Source organism: Elephas maximus, chromosome 17 (genome assembly GCF_024166365.1).
Source record: "Elephas maximus indicus isolate mEleMax1 chromosome 17, mEleMax1 primary haplotype, whole genome shotgun sequence".
NCBI lineage: Eukaryota > Metazoa > Chordata > Mammalia > Proboscidea > Elephantidae > Elephas > Elephas maximus.
This window is the reverse complement of record NC_064835.1, coordinates 70,305,437-70,319,418: the sequence shown is the minus strand read 5'-3', so window position 1 is coordinate 70,319,418 and position 13,982 is coordinate 70,305,437. Positions and strand designations below refer to the sequence as shown.

The following is a 13,982-nucleotide window of genomic DNA, read 5'->3' as shown; positions in this document are numbered from 1 at the left end:
AAATATACAATGACTTAGTAAATTTCTTGTGGTGTGATGTTGAATAAAAAACAAAATAGCATACAAATTTTCTGAAGTCAGATCCTAACTTGTAAGAGAGGAGAGAGAGAGAAAGGAAATTAAAATGATGCAAAGCATTTAAAGTAGACTCTTAGGCACGCTAGAGTTGATCAATGACCCTCTTAAAACATGGAACTTAAAAATGGGCAAAATAAATGATGTACTCCAGGAATATTCTGTTTAGCACCTTAGAAAACTATTAAATGACGTGCCCATTATTGGTTTTCCTTTTTCCACTTGTGTTCAGTTCAGTTCAATTAAGCAGATATTTACTGAGTGCTTACTAGATGGCAGATGTTGCTCTAGGTACTACAACAAAAGCAGAGATAGAGAAGCATTGACGACTGGGTCCAGGCTGGGTAAGAAGACAGATTATGAGAGTAAGGGTATGGTTAGGTTAAAGATGAGGTTGAAGTGCAAATACAGTTGTTGCAGAGAGAGGAAGAAAGGAGAAATGCCGTTGCTGAGGCTGTTTGGATCCCTTCTGAGGGGCAGTAAGAATGTCATCATGGCCTGCACATAGCCAAAATAGAGTCATGACTGATGGAGCGGAAGAAGTGAAGGCACATTTGAAGCCTTACACTAGGATGCTGAAGGCACAGAGTGTGGAAACATGGAATGAACTAGGAAGGAAGACTGTGACCATTCTTTCCATTGGTATCTACCTACCTGGCATATTGTAGGCATTTGATAAATATCTGCTGAACAAATAAATGAATTTTAAGTGTAGAAAGTAATAAAGAAGATTGGGGAGGAATTGTAAATAGATCACATGGAGCTTCTAAAAACAGGTTTGTTGAGGGACCCTGGGGGTCCACAGTCTGGAAGTGGCAATGGGGAGCTCAGTGCATCCAACCACTGCCCTCACCCAGTGGACCTGAAGGAGGAGGAGAAACAGCTGTTCCAACTAGAAAGGCTTGCCTGGAGCTGGTACAATCAGGAGTCAGTTAAGGTATGAGGTTGGGAAGAGCTTTTAAGAAAAAGCTAAAGATGCAAGTGTGTTATTGGGCTATAGAGAACGGTCTTGTCCTGTGTAATCTGGAATAAGGATGAAGGTGAAAGGCTGAGCAGAGAGTCAGTGAGAGGAGAGAGAGAGGTGGAGGGAGGGAGCTGGGAAAACTAGCAAGAAGGAAATGGAAATCTGGGAGCCAAGGCTAGAAGCAGGGGGAGGGTCAGACAAGGCGAATGAAATCGATTCTCATTTCCCTTGATCCACCTCTTAACTGGGAGCTCGTTTGTTTGGATGAGACCTCTTAGCATCTCCCATGGGGACGGAGTGAGATGACCTATCCTGTTTCTCTAAGGAGCTGTGCGTGTGCTTTTCAAAGATAACTGTTATAAAAGTGTAGCAAACACTCACAAGGAGGCCCTGGGTGAAGCAAATGGTTCACACTCGGCAGCCAACTGAAAAGTTGGAGGTTTGAGTTCAGGAGGTGCCTTAGGAGAGAGGTTTGGTGATCTACATCTGAAAATTCTGCCCTTGGAAACAGTACGGAGCACAGTTCTACTCTGACACACAAGAGTCGGAATCTACTTGATGGCAACTGGTTAACACTTACAGAGCATTTACACCATACCAGGCACTGTTCTAAATATGTTACACATATTCATTCATTTAATACTGTCAATGCTTCCTTGAAGTAGATACTGTTATTAGTCCCGTTTTATAGATGAGATAACACAAGCACAGAGAGGTTAAGTAACTTGTCCAAGATTCCATAGCTGGTAAGTAGAGGAGTTAGGATTTTAACTCAGGAAGTTTGGTGCCAGCATTCATGCTCTTATTTCTCTGATAGTTGGCCTCTCCAGGTGATATGTAGAAGTATTATTAACCAGTGAGAATCTCCCATTGATTAGCAAATCAACTGGTTGGCTTCCTCAATAATGTAGAATGGTGTTTAATAAGCAAATCATTCTGGGGTGTGGTCTTTGGATAATTAGCCCCATTGGGAGTCTGCATACTATATATATACCCCTGTTATAGATGCACAAGGAGTATAGCAGCCCATAATAACCCCAAGAAATTTTTCAAAAAAGAACTGCCTTTTATTTAAAGAACTTTTCCTTTTTCAACTTTGCTTAACCCAGTGTTTCCCAAACTTATTTGTCCATAGATCCCTTTTCAAGTAATATGCATTAACATGTCTTAGAACTACTGTTCTGTGAAACAACACTTTGGGATTTGCAGATCTGGAATGTACCCAAGAACCAGGGATCAAGAAACCTCTAAATATGCTGCCACCAAGCACCTGCCTTGAAGATCCTGAGACAATCATGTAGTTTATTTACTTTACACAAAATCTGAACTAATTTTTTAGTTTCTGCCAATAGTAGCTTAGAATCAGGAAAGTGGAGGGTACTGGATGAATGTTGGAGGTAGGAACAATGTCAGCAGCAAGAAGGGACTTAAAGACAATAGAAGATTGAAAAATAAATGGCCCAGAACAACTAGATGGTGCCCAGCTACCACGCCTGACATCTCTGACAAGGATCTCAATGGAAGGTCCCAGAGAGAGCAGGGGGGAAAAAAAAGTAGAACAAAATTCATATTCACACACACACAAAAAGACCAGGCTTACTGGTCTGACAGAAGCTGGAGGAACCCCCAAGACTATGGCCTCCGGACACTGTCAGACCCGTAAGCCAGTTCTAACTCAGAACTGAAGCCACTCCCGAAGTTCACCCTTTGAACGAAGATTAGACAGGTCTGTAAAACAAACAATAACACATGCAAGGAACATGCTTCTTAGTTTGATCATGTATACGAGACCACATCGGCAACACCTTTCCAAAAGCAAAGTTGAGAAGGCAGGAAGGGACAGGAAAACTGGACGAATGGAAAAGGAAAGTCTACTGTGAAGAATCGGAGAGTGTTAACTCATCATGGGGATTCCAGCCAATGTCACAAAACAATTTGTGTATAAATTGTTGAATGAGAAACTAATTTGCTTTCACCTAAAGCACAGTTTTTCAAAAAATCAGAAAAATGAAGAGATAAAAATACAAAAACTTGAAAACATCCTGGATAAATCACCTTAAATGCAAATTGAGGCCCTTAGGATGTGTTGGAAGGAGAAGATGAATATAGCTCAACGCTCTGTGCAAGAACTAAATAGGCATTTGCTGGGGCCTGAGCAATGGGAGAGGGCCCATGGACAGCATGGGAGGCTGGAGCCTGGGGCTGGGCGGACCATGACTAGGAAGCATAGCAGTTCTCAAGAACAGAGGCATCTTTGCTTAAATCTGATTTGGACCCCTGCTGAGAATTTGCATTTCTAACAAGTTCCCAGGCAATGTTAATTCTGCTGGTTAGGGACCAATTCTGAGAACCACCAGTACAGCCAAACCAAAAAAAAAAAAAAAAAAACCCTCTGTGATCGAGCCAATTCTGACTCATAGTCACCCTACGGGACAGAGTAGAACTGCCCCATAGAATTTCCAAGGAGTACCTGATGGATTCAAATTGCCAACTTTTTGGTTAGCAGCCATAGCACTTAACCACGACACCACCAGGGTTTTCTGTACCAGTAGAGCAGTGGGTCTCAAAATTTATTACACATAAGAATTACCTGGGGATCTTGTTAATATGTAGATACTGATTCAGTATATGTGGAGTGGAAAAGCAAATTCTCAGCAGGGGTTTGAATTGGAATGAACTGGTTCATAGTCCTGCATCTAACATACAATTGGACTTGATATGCTTCCTGTAATATAAAACCTCTCTGTGAACTCAGACCTTTTGTAGAGTCTAATATTTTAATACGCATGCTATAGCCTTGTGTGATTACATTTTGGGGAAAATTAAAGAAAAGGACCTGAGACCTGTCTGGGTGACTTGGAGAATATTCAAGGGAAGAGAGACCCAAATGAGATCAAGAATTCAATGGAAGCAAAAACTTGGCACCAAGAATGGATGGACATGGAATTTCACAGAAATCTTAGTTAGGGCATCAGTCTTCCATGGAATGTAAGATACGGGGCTTAAGTCAATTTTCCAGAGATCTAAAAGGAGGGTGTGACCTTGGCTCCATCTGTTTTGTCCAGCTTCATCTTCTTTAGGTTACTTTCTGACTGTGATCATCATCAGTGCTGGTGAGCTGAAGCACAATGTGTGATTGGGAAGGTATATCAGATTAAGTAGGAGAGGTAGGCAGAGGCCAGATCCTGTAAGATCTTGTCCATGATAAGGGGTTTGTATAGGAGTCTTTGGGTGGTGCAAAAGGTTAATTAAGTAGTCTGCTACAAACTGAAAGGTTGGTGTTTGTGGTTCTAACCTACCCCAAGGCTTCTGGAAAGAAAGACTTGGTAATCTGCTATGAAAACCCTATGGAGTATAGTTCTACTCTGCAACACATGGGGTTGCCATGAGTCAGAATCAACTCACCGGCAACCAGTTGGTTAAGTGAAAAGAGAAACTCTTGGAGAGTTTTTAAGCAGAAGGGAAACACAATGTGTGTTAAATTGTAAGAGGATCACTCTGGCTGCCTTATGAAGGTATCCAGGGGGTAGAATCAAGAAGACTAGCTAGGAAGCTATTGCATTCGACCAGGTGAGAGATGATGGGGACTCGGCGTAAGATGCTGGCAGAGCGAATGGTTGGATTCGGGGTATATTTTGGACTTAGAGTAAATAGATGGACTAGAAATTGTGGTGTGGAGAAAAGAGATGATGTTTAGATTTTTGACTTGAGCAAGTGGGTAGATAGAAGCTGAATTTACTGTGGATAGATGAACAGGGAAGAAGAAGGTTTGGTGAAGGGAAATAAGTTCATTCATGTTATGACGTCAGACTACTTATAAAATCTGGGTGTGAGCCAAGGACTTGGGGAAGGAGTGGATCGCCAAAAAATAAGTAGAAGAATGGATTAGAGAGACCCCTTCAAAGGATGGAGTGGAAGAGACTAGAAGGTGAAAGATGTAATAATCATGCAGGAACACTCAACTAAGCGCTTACTCTAGAGTGTTGGTCCAGTGGTTTTGCCCGATGAGGGATCTTGGCTCAGAGAGACTAATGTATCTAAGGCCAGATGCTGAGGCGTAGACTTAACATTGGAACACAGGCATCCTGACTCCTCGTAGGCAGCAGGGGCTGACATCTACTGAAGGCTCGCTGGTGCTGAGCATAGGGCTTCTCAGGCTTTGTGTCATTCAATATTCTTAACAACCCTAGGCAGCAAAAACATTATCATTTCCACCTTTTCAGCTAAGAAAATGAAGACTTAGAGAACAAAGTAACTTGTTCGTTATGCAAACACATAAAGTAAGTGACATTTCTTGGTGAATAGTCAAATAATTTCAGACCTAACATATAATTCCGTCCCACACCCTCATATTAGAGATCAGGAACCCAGTACCCAGAGAGGTAAAGTAACTTGCCTACAATTCCTCAGTGGCAGAACTAAGATTTGAACCTAGGTCTCATGACTCTCTGCTCAATGCTTAAAGCAAAATAATTGGATTTCTAACCAGAATTTAGAAATTAGATGAGTGTTTAAAATGTCTCATTGGAGAGAATAAAGCTTATTATTAAGATCAATATAGGTTGCATTTCTTAATTTTCCTCAGTTTACTGTAATTTACATCATCTAAAAAAAAAATTTTTTTTTTTTTAGGGGGAGACAAGATGCTTAGAACTGACTTCAATAGTCTTCATAATGCCATAGAGCTTATTACCTAATACCCTGTTCTAGTCTATGTGTTGAAAATCGATTTTGTGATAATTCTTTCCTGGGTCTAATCAGGTCAATAAATTAAACTTATAGGTCTGTTATTCCAGGTCATTCTTTTTCCCCTACAAAGAGCTTTAGCCATTGCCCCTTTCCATATATTACTCCTAAGCTTTCATTCGCCTTTTCAGAATCTAACCTCTGAAGCTCTTTGCTACAGGCTGATGACTTCCCTTCGCCATCCCTAGTTGCTATGATCGCCTTTGTTGTTTCCAAACACAATGCTCCATGATAACTATTTCCTTGTATTCAGTGGAATGAGACTTTGTTTCTCATCTCTGATTGATAAATGACGATATTTGGGAATTTGAAAATATCCTGATTGAATTCTTAATCCTGGGCCACACTCCCAGTTTGGGGAATTGTATGAAATATGCCAGAAAATCACATTCTTCCAATGATTTTCAGATTTCCTCTAAGGTTATCTAGACTGAAGATAAGGTTTCTAGACCATGCACGTCAAAGATGAAGCATTATTATTTAGAACATGTGTTTTGTTCTTTAAATAAATAAATTGGGAATGATTTGAGCACAAATCCTGCTACTGTAATTTCCTATTTAAATGAAGGAGGTTACCAAAACCCAAAACCAAACCTCCTTTTTAAATATGCCACCCATTTTTAGCCCTGCCCTGCTCCCATGAAACAGAGAAAAGAAGGTTCTACCTTTCGATATATGTGCAGACCATATCCATGGCGACTCGATAGGCTTTTTCCAAATACATCAACTCTGAGCCATTATCAGCACCAGTGATTAGTTAATGGATTATTTACTGAATTTAATTTCCTTTCTTCTCTCCTTCTGAAAAAAGATGCAGGGGACAAGTGAGGAAAAGCCAGACATGTGTATTCCATTTGAAACCCATGATTAAAAAGCTTAAAAATTCAAACCAACATTAAAAAAAAAAAAAAAAAAACTGTTTTATTTTAATCCTCTGGAAGGTTTCAGTGAACTCCATTATTTTCACTCACTATTTGCTTGAATAATTTAGGCAAGAAAGCTAAATTATACATAAAGTGTACAGTTAGAAGAAAAAGTTCATGCACAGCCCTAGGCTATAGCCTTCCCCTAATGATGTCTGAAGTCAGTGAAAAGAACTCGTTAGACTGAGAGTAATTTCTCAGACTTCAATTTTTTTTTCTTAAAGCAATAATGTTCTTATAAAAATCTGACAAATAGTGCCCTAAACGAAAAACCACAAAAATAGAGTCTACAGTTAAGACCTCAGCCCCCATAAGCTTTCATTTAATTTCACGTAAAAGTTATCTTTCCTTATACCACAATAGGTGATTGTTGGCAGCCTCCAGTGAGGATTCAACAAGGAAAACACACGTCTTGATTGAATGGAGTTACTATTTGGCCTCATCAGAATTCTGAAGTTACAGAGTTAAAAGGAGATGTTCCGGGCTTAGAGACAAACCTGAATCTTCTGCAGAGAAGGGATCAGCACCCAGTCAGGGTACTCAGCAAGTGGTGCCCCTTCCTAGGGTATTGTACTTAAGGAGCAACCCATATCATTAAACATTTACAGGATTCACTAAAATTTTCACACTCTCTTTAAGGGTAATGACAGAGAATCTGACTGTCGCAAGATGATGGGAATATCAAAATGGTACCCTTGTCACCTTTGATTTCTGAGCAGCCTTTGTTTTTTTTCTTAAAGTTACACAATTGTAGAATTTGAAGAATCTAGTTCAATCCCTTCAGTTAAAAGATGAAGAACCAGAGACCCAGAGAGGTAAAGTGACTAACTCAAGGCTGTACAAATAATTTATTTGTTCATTAATTCCCAAGTGTTTCTACACTCAGAGAGAGGGCAAGGAATTCCAAGTCGGGAGACAAGACATATCTAAAGGTAAAAAGACGGGAACCAGAATGATACCTTGGGGAGCAAAAGGTGCCAATCATTGTCTGGTCATACCCTTCTCCCCCACCATACACACATGCACTTCTAAGGGAATTTGCACCAGTTTGGAGCCAGATTATCTGGGACTGAATCCTAGTTATGCCTTATACCTGTTGTGATATCTTCAGGAGGTAACTTAGCTCTCTAATTTATTTTCCCCAACAGTAAAATGATGAGGGTAATAACAGAATCTACTTCTTAGGGTTGTTTTGAAGAATAAATTTGTATTAATGTATATAAAATGTTTACAACAGTGCCTAGCATGTACAAGTTATATAGCTATAATATTATTATTGTATATAATGCTATTCATTATTATTATCAATATGACTAGGCTGTAAATTCTTCCATATGATTAGGCCTCCTGGCCACAGTTGATTGGGCAAGGAGTGAAGAGTTGACCCAAGTGGAGCATCTAGTTGAGCAGCCAATGTCCTAATATTTATATGGCCTAGGTTTAGAGGGATAAATTAGACCATCAGATTAAGGTCATTAGGAATTAGGAAATGGGAACCCAAAGGTGTAGGTTAGTTACCTCAGAGGCTGGAAGACTTAGAGCTAGGGCAGGCATTATGGACTCAAGTGCAAATTGAAATTATGAAGTTTTGAGGAAGCCCATTGGTGGAGACAGGAGAATGGGACACACACACACAGAAAGAGGAGCTCCTAAACAGTTTCTATGTCTAATCCAATTCCTTGGGTAAACAAGCCTTACTAAAGCCTCTTTTCTTAGAGGTAAATGGAGTGAGTCCCAGTTTATTGCAAACAGAAGAAGCTATCAAACACTTGCAGTAGCTCTGCAACGCAGAGTAGAGAGTCCCGAGAGGAGCAGCAGAGGACGACACGGGGGATATAGGCAGGGGGCAAGTCCAGGAGGCCAGGTGTGCCAAAGTGAGTTTACTCCTTCTGCCAAAAGTCACTGGAGGTTGTTGAAGGATTTAAACAGGTGAGTCCTGTCTGATCAGATTTACCCTCAATTCTGTAAGGTCATCCAGGCACTAATGCAGACACTAAATTTGAGGGGGAAAAAAAAATAAAGAGGAGGGAGACTGGGTAAGAGGCTTTGAGCATAACCTAGGCTAGAGCTGGTCAGGACCTACCACTAAGATAAAAATGCTAGTAGTGGAAAGAAAAAGATAAGAAGGATATTAAGAACCTGGAGACTTGCTGCGGGGCATGAGGAAGTTGCCTGAGTCCACGCAAGATTTGTGTCTTGGGTGGTTGGCTAGATGAACTCAGAAACATAGGAGTCATTTTGGGAGTAGAGGTTGAAAAACATGCCTTTGAATATGCTGAGTTTAAGGTATCTGCCTGACACCCAAGTAAAGATGTCCTGCTGAGTTTGGATATGTGGTTTGGAACTCAGCTACGAAGCTATAGCAAATATAGGAAACTATAAGATAAAAGTGGTAGTTGAGACCAAGGGCTTGGCTGCTGTCGTCCAGAGCATATACAGTGAGAAGAGAGGGCCAAGTTTATAGCCTGAGAAGCATCAATATATAAGGAGTGAGCAGAGCAGCCTCTGCCAGAGTCAGAGAAAAAATGGACAGAAAGATGGAAGAAACCCAGGAGAGGCTGGGGGAGGAAGGCCTTAGGAACCAAGGAAGGAAGAAATTTCAAGGTGATGAGAGTCATCAGACAAATGCAGAAGAAAATTCATACAAGCTAAGGACTCAAAACTGTCCATGGAATGTAGCAGCATGGAAGACACTTGAGCTTATTTGAGACCTAAGTTAAAGGAATGAGGACAAAATGAAGATGATGATGGATTAAGAAATGCAGGGGAGGGAACATAACAGAAGAAAGTACACTCCAAGTGTAAAAGAAAGAAAGTGGAAGAGAATGTAGCGTCAGACAAGGACTATTTGTCTGCTTAGTTGTTTAATACAGAATAGGCTTGGATGCATTGATGAACTGAGTCAGAAAAGAAGTTAGGGATACAGGAAAAGGAGGCCTGATGGAACACGGTGCCTGCTGAGGAGGCAGGAGACTACTAGATCTGGGCACAGGTGGAGGGATTAGACAGGAGGAAGCACAATGCTTCCACAGAACTGAGGGAAGGAGAAAAGAATGGAGGCTAATAAAGACAAGTTTGTAGTTGAGGATTCAGCAGATTGAGGGAGTTCTGTGCTGGATGGAGTTGTTTTTCTCAGTGAAGTAGTAAAGCAAGAACATCTACCGAGAATGAGAGGAAAATCTATGTGCAAGGGGTTTGAAGAGAAAAGTGAATGTTAAGAACAAAAACACCACTGCAAGGATGAGGTAAGGGGCTGAGCTCATGGAATTGTGGGGCCATTTAAGAGCCCAGTTGAGTTTGAAGACCATGGGTGTATGGTGGCATCAATCCATGTGGTTGCTTGATCTCTCATTTGCATTCTAGGTGTTAAGAGTGGAGAAATCTGAAGACTGGAGGATTCAAGACAGGTTTGATGGAAAAGCAAGAGGGCAAGGAAGTCCAGAGTAGTGGTACAAGAAAGATAGGCTGATTTAGGCTTCAAAGGGACAGAAATGAGTCGGGAGGAGGTGTCAGCTTGGGAGGGAAAGGAGAGTTCAGGTTTGGGTTGGACATTTTGGGAAAATCAAAAAGTGGCACTCATGAGAAAAAAGCAGTGATGACAAATAGAAAGACAAGAGTTTGTTTTTAGTGTGTGGGATACCAGAGTTAAAGATTTTAGGAATAAAGCACTTAATTGTTGACCAAACCAAGACCAAAGGCAGACCCCCTAATTTAGTCATAGAGTTCCTTTTCCTGGAATGCCTCTGGCTTCTCTGAAATGTCCTAGAGTCATAACTAGAAGGCCAGACTTCTTATAGCCTGGCATGGGCATTTGCCAGGGTAATTTATCCTCTTTTGTCACAGGAGTTCCAACTGAGGCTGGAAAAGATTGAGAAAGTTTAATCACACTGTTCTCTGGAGTCCATTGCAAGGCATTAATAACTTGCTGTGATATTAGCAGTTTTACATCTTACACTGGCATCATTTTGTCACATTAGTTTAATATTGCCATCATGTAGCTTAGTATTAATGTGATACAAAAGTAAAATTACATGTGCACTTTTCGTATTGTTATATTGAAATCTAGTACGTATGTGACACTAATACTATTCGAATTCCATAAAATACACCATTCCTTATATACAGACATTTTAAGGTTATGTTAGAATAAGAAGGCAGATCGTTACACTTCCAGAGCCATGCAGTGGAAGAGGAAGAACTAAAGAGCTTAACATTTATGAGCCCTAGGGAGAGGAGCCTTGGGTCGCAATGAGTCGGAAGCTGAGGATACTTCCCATGCATGACAACCCAAACCCAACCTTACCTTACCTGACAATCAGACCAGGTGCATTAGAATAGGGATTGGCAAACTTCTTCTGTGTAGCTGGTCAGTTTGTAAATAATTTGAGCTGTGTGGACCATACAGTCTCTGTTGCAGGTACTCAGGTCTGGTGTGGTAGTGCAAAAGTGACTGTAGGCAATACATAAATAATAAATAAATAAAACTTATTTATGGACACTGATATTTGAACTTAATTATAATTTTTACGTGCCAAGAAACATTATTCTTCTTTTGATTTTTCATTCATTTAAAATGTAAAACACGTTCTTCACTGGTGGACCATACAAAAATAGGCAGCGGGCCAGGTTTGCCAGAGTTTGCTGACCCCTGCATTAGAAGGTCATGAATCTGTAGGGGCATTGATTCCTTGGTAAGCATTGGTGGATTCAAGATCTCTTGCAGAACTCATACATGCTAACATGTACTTTTCCCAAACTGACTTTGATGGGAAGTAGACATATTTTCCCTTTCCGTATTTTTTGTTTCCTCACCTCCCAGCCACAAGAGTAGGATTTGATCGACTCTCACAGTGGACTGTGCTCTGAATCCCTGAACGAGCATCAAAGGAGGCCTGTCGTGATCTCATTTGTCAGTAATAGAAGGACCTAATTCTTTACTTTAGACAAAGCCTTTGGAAGCTTTTCCCTTCCTATTAGGCAACAAAATATTTCCCAAGTGGAAGGTCAAAATTATGGTAGAAAATTAGGTAGACACTTCTATTGTATGGTCATGTGGCAGTCAACGTGGTTAGTAGAAGGCATGTTATCTCGTACTACCTCTTCAGAAGCAGCAATTTTTGGCTTAGTGTTCTCTTAGTTGGGGTTGACCTCCTCACATTTCTAAATTCACTTATATTCCTGTCTCTTCTCTTAGAATGAAATGTTTGAGAGTGTTCAGTATCATTACAGTTCAAATCTAGCCTAACAGAAACAAACTCTTCAGAGATCTGAGGATACTTCTCAAATCCTTTCTCTGCTTTCTCCACAGCAGTCTTTCACGGAGGCTTTTACAATAACATTGAATAATCTTGCTAGTGGTTGCCTGGACTACCGATAATGTAAAACCATGGAGGGTTGATGTTACCTGCTGCCCTTGAGGTCACTGGTTTCATTCAACTTTTAACATCTAAGTAGCTTTGATTGATCAATGTCACCCTTATCAGCCCGACCAGGATTTGCCAATATTATGGGTTTATTTTTAATTTAAAAAAGAAAAAAAATTCAGAAGTGAGGCCAGAGATAGGACTCATGAGCTATGTCTCCATAAATCCCTTTTTAGGGACAGAATGGTTCCATCCCAAACACATTATTGAATAAACTTTCAAATAGCCCAGGGAGTATGGGTACTCTCTCTCATATGTATTTTTTTTAATTATATAATAAGAAGTCCATCTTGAAGGCGCATTTTCTACATCAAAGATGGCCAATACCCGGCTACAATTCTCCCCACATCAGCGTATGACAATTATTGCTGATCAAGTACAACTTTCTCTCTAAGCCTGGCTGTACCCATTAAATTCTTCTCACCATAGCAGTCAAAGCAACCACTAGCAATTGATCAGTCTTGGCTCACAAGATGAAATTTCATTGCCATCCTTGGATTACATTTTTCTTTCATTTTGTCATTCCCTGTAATCATAACATCAGCTTCAAAAGCATGTAATGCTTTATTTATGCAATGATGTACTAAGCATGAAGAATGAAGCCCTATAATCTTTTCTTTATGGCAAAAAAAAAAAAAAAAACTTCTCATGGAAGTGAGTCTTTTGGGCACTCTCTTTGGAGGAAAAAAGTGGTGTCATAGTTTAGCACTGCAATGTCTCAGTGATCTCATAACCTAGAACATTTCTGAGACTGAGTCCTACAGGAATAATAAATCCATCTAAATATATGTGCACACCATATTCTGCACAGTATTGTTTATGATAGCGAAAGGTAGAAAACAACCTATTACACAACGATAGGGGAATGATTAAATCAATATCCTAACTCCACATAATGGAATACCAGGAAGCCATTAAAATGAGTAGAAGCAATATACACTAACCTAGAAAGAAACTATATAGATGCAATCTTGTTAAAAATCTATGTGTAAAGGAGTCTTTAAAGTGATGAAAAGCAAAGATGTCACCTTGAAGACTAAGGTGCACTTGACCCAAGCCATGGTATTTTCAGTTGCTTCATATGCATGTGTGTAAAAGCTGGAGAATGAAAAAGAAAGACCGAAGAAGAATTGATGCCTTTGAATTGCAGTGCTGGAGGAGCATATTGAATACACCATGGACTACCAAAAGAATGAACAAATCTGTATCAGAAGAAGTGCAATTAGAATGCTCCTTAGAAGCAAGGATGGCGAGACTACATCTCACATACTTTGGATATGTAATCAGGAGGGATCGGTCCCTGGAGAAGGACATCATGCACGGTAAAGTAGAGGGTCAGTGAAAAAGAGGAAGACCCTCAACAAGATGGATTGACACAGTGGCTGCAACAACAGGCTTAAGCATAACAACAATTGTGAGGGTGGTGCAGGACCGGGCATTGTTTCGTTCTATTGTACATAGGGTTGCTCTGAGTCAGCACCTAACAACAACAATGTGTAAACATGTTTATATACAAGGATATGTTGTTATAACTCTAGCATACAAAAAATACTGAAAAGGCCACACGCAAAACTAGAAATAGTGGCTATTCATGGGGTCCACGAGTAGAAGAATTTTCCTTTTTAGTTTTTATAATTTCCTTTTGAAAAAAAACAGTGTTATGGCTGTATCCATTCATTAAAAATAGATTTCTAAGATTTGTGCATTTCATTGTATGTAAATTTTACTTTTATTGCCCACTCATATTTCCTAGATATGGAGTAGGAAGAAAGGCGAAGGTTCCGACCAAAAGAAAGGAGTTAAATTTCTAGCTTCTAAGAGTATGCAGGGTGCCAGGACACTGAGTCTTTC

The 13,982-nt window shown here is 40.1% G+C and overlaps 1 long non-coding RNA gene across 1 annotated transcript; it reads right to left on the bottom strand.

The window, feature by feature from the left end:
- Positions 1–5,016: 5,016 nt before the first annotated feature.
- Positions 5,017–11,154, bottom strand: LOC126060785 (uncharacterized). The gene is made up of 3 exons (XR_007513654.1): positions 11,017–11,154; positions 6,451–6,586; positions 5,017–5,225 (listed from the first exon to the last, which is right to left on the bottom strand). It is a non-coding gene; the product is annotated as an uncharacterized LOC126060785 (long non-coding RNA).
- Between the last annotated feature and the right edge of the window lie 2,828 nt (positions 11,155–13,982).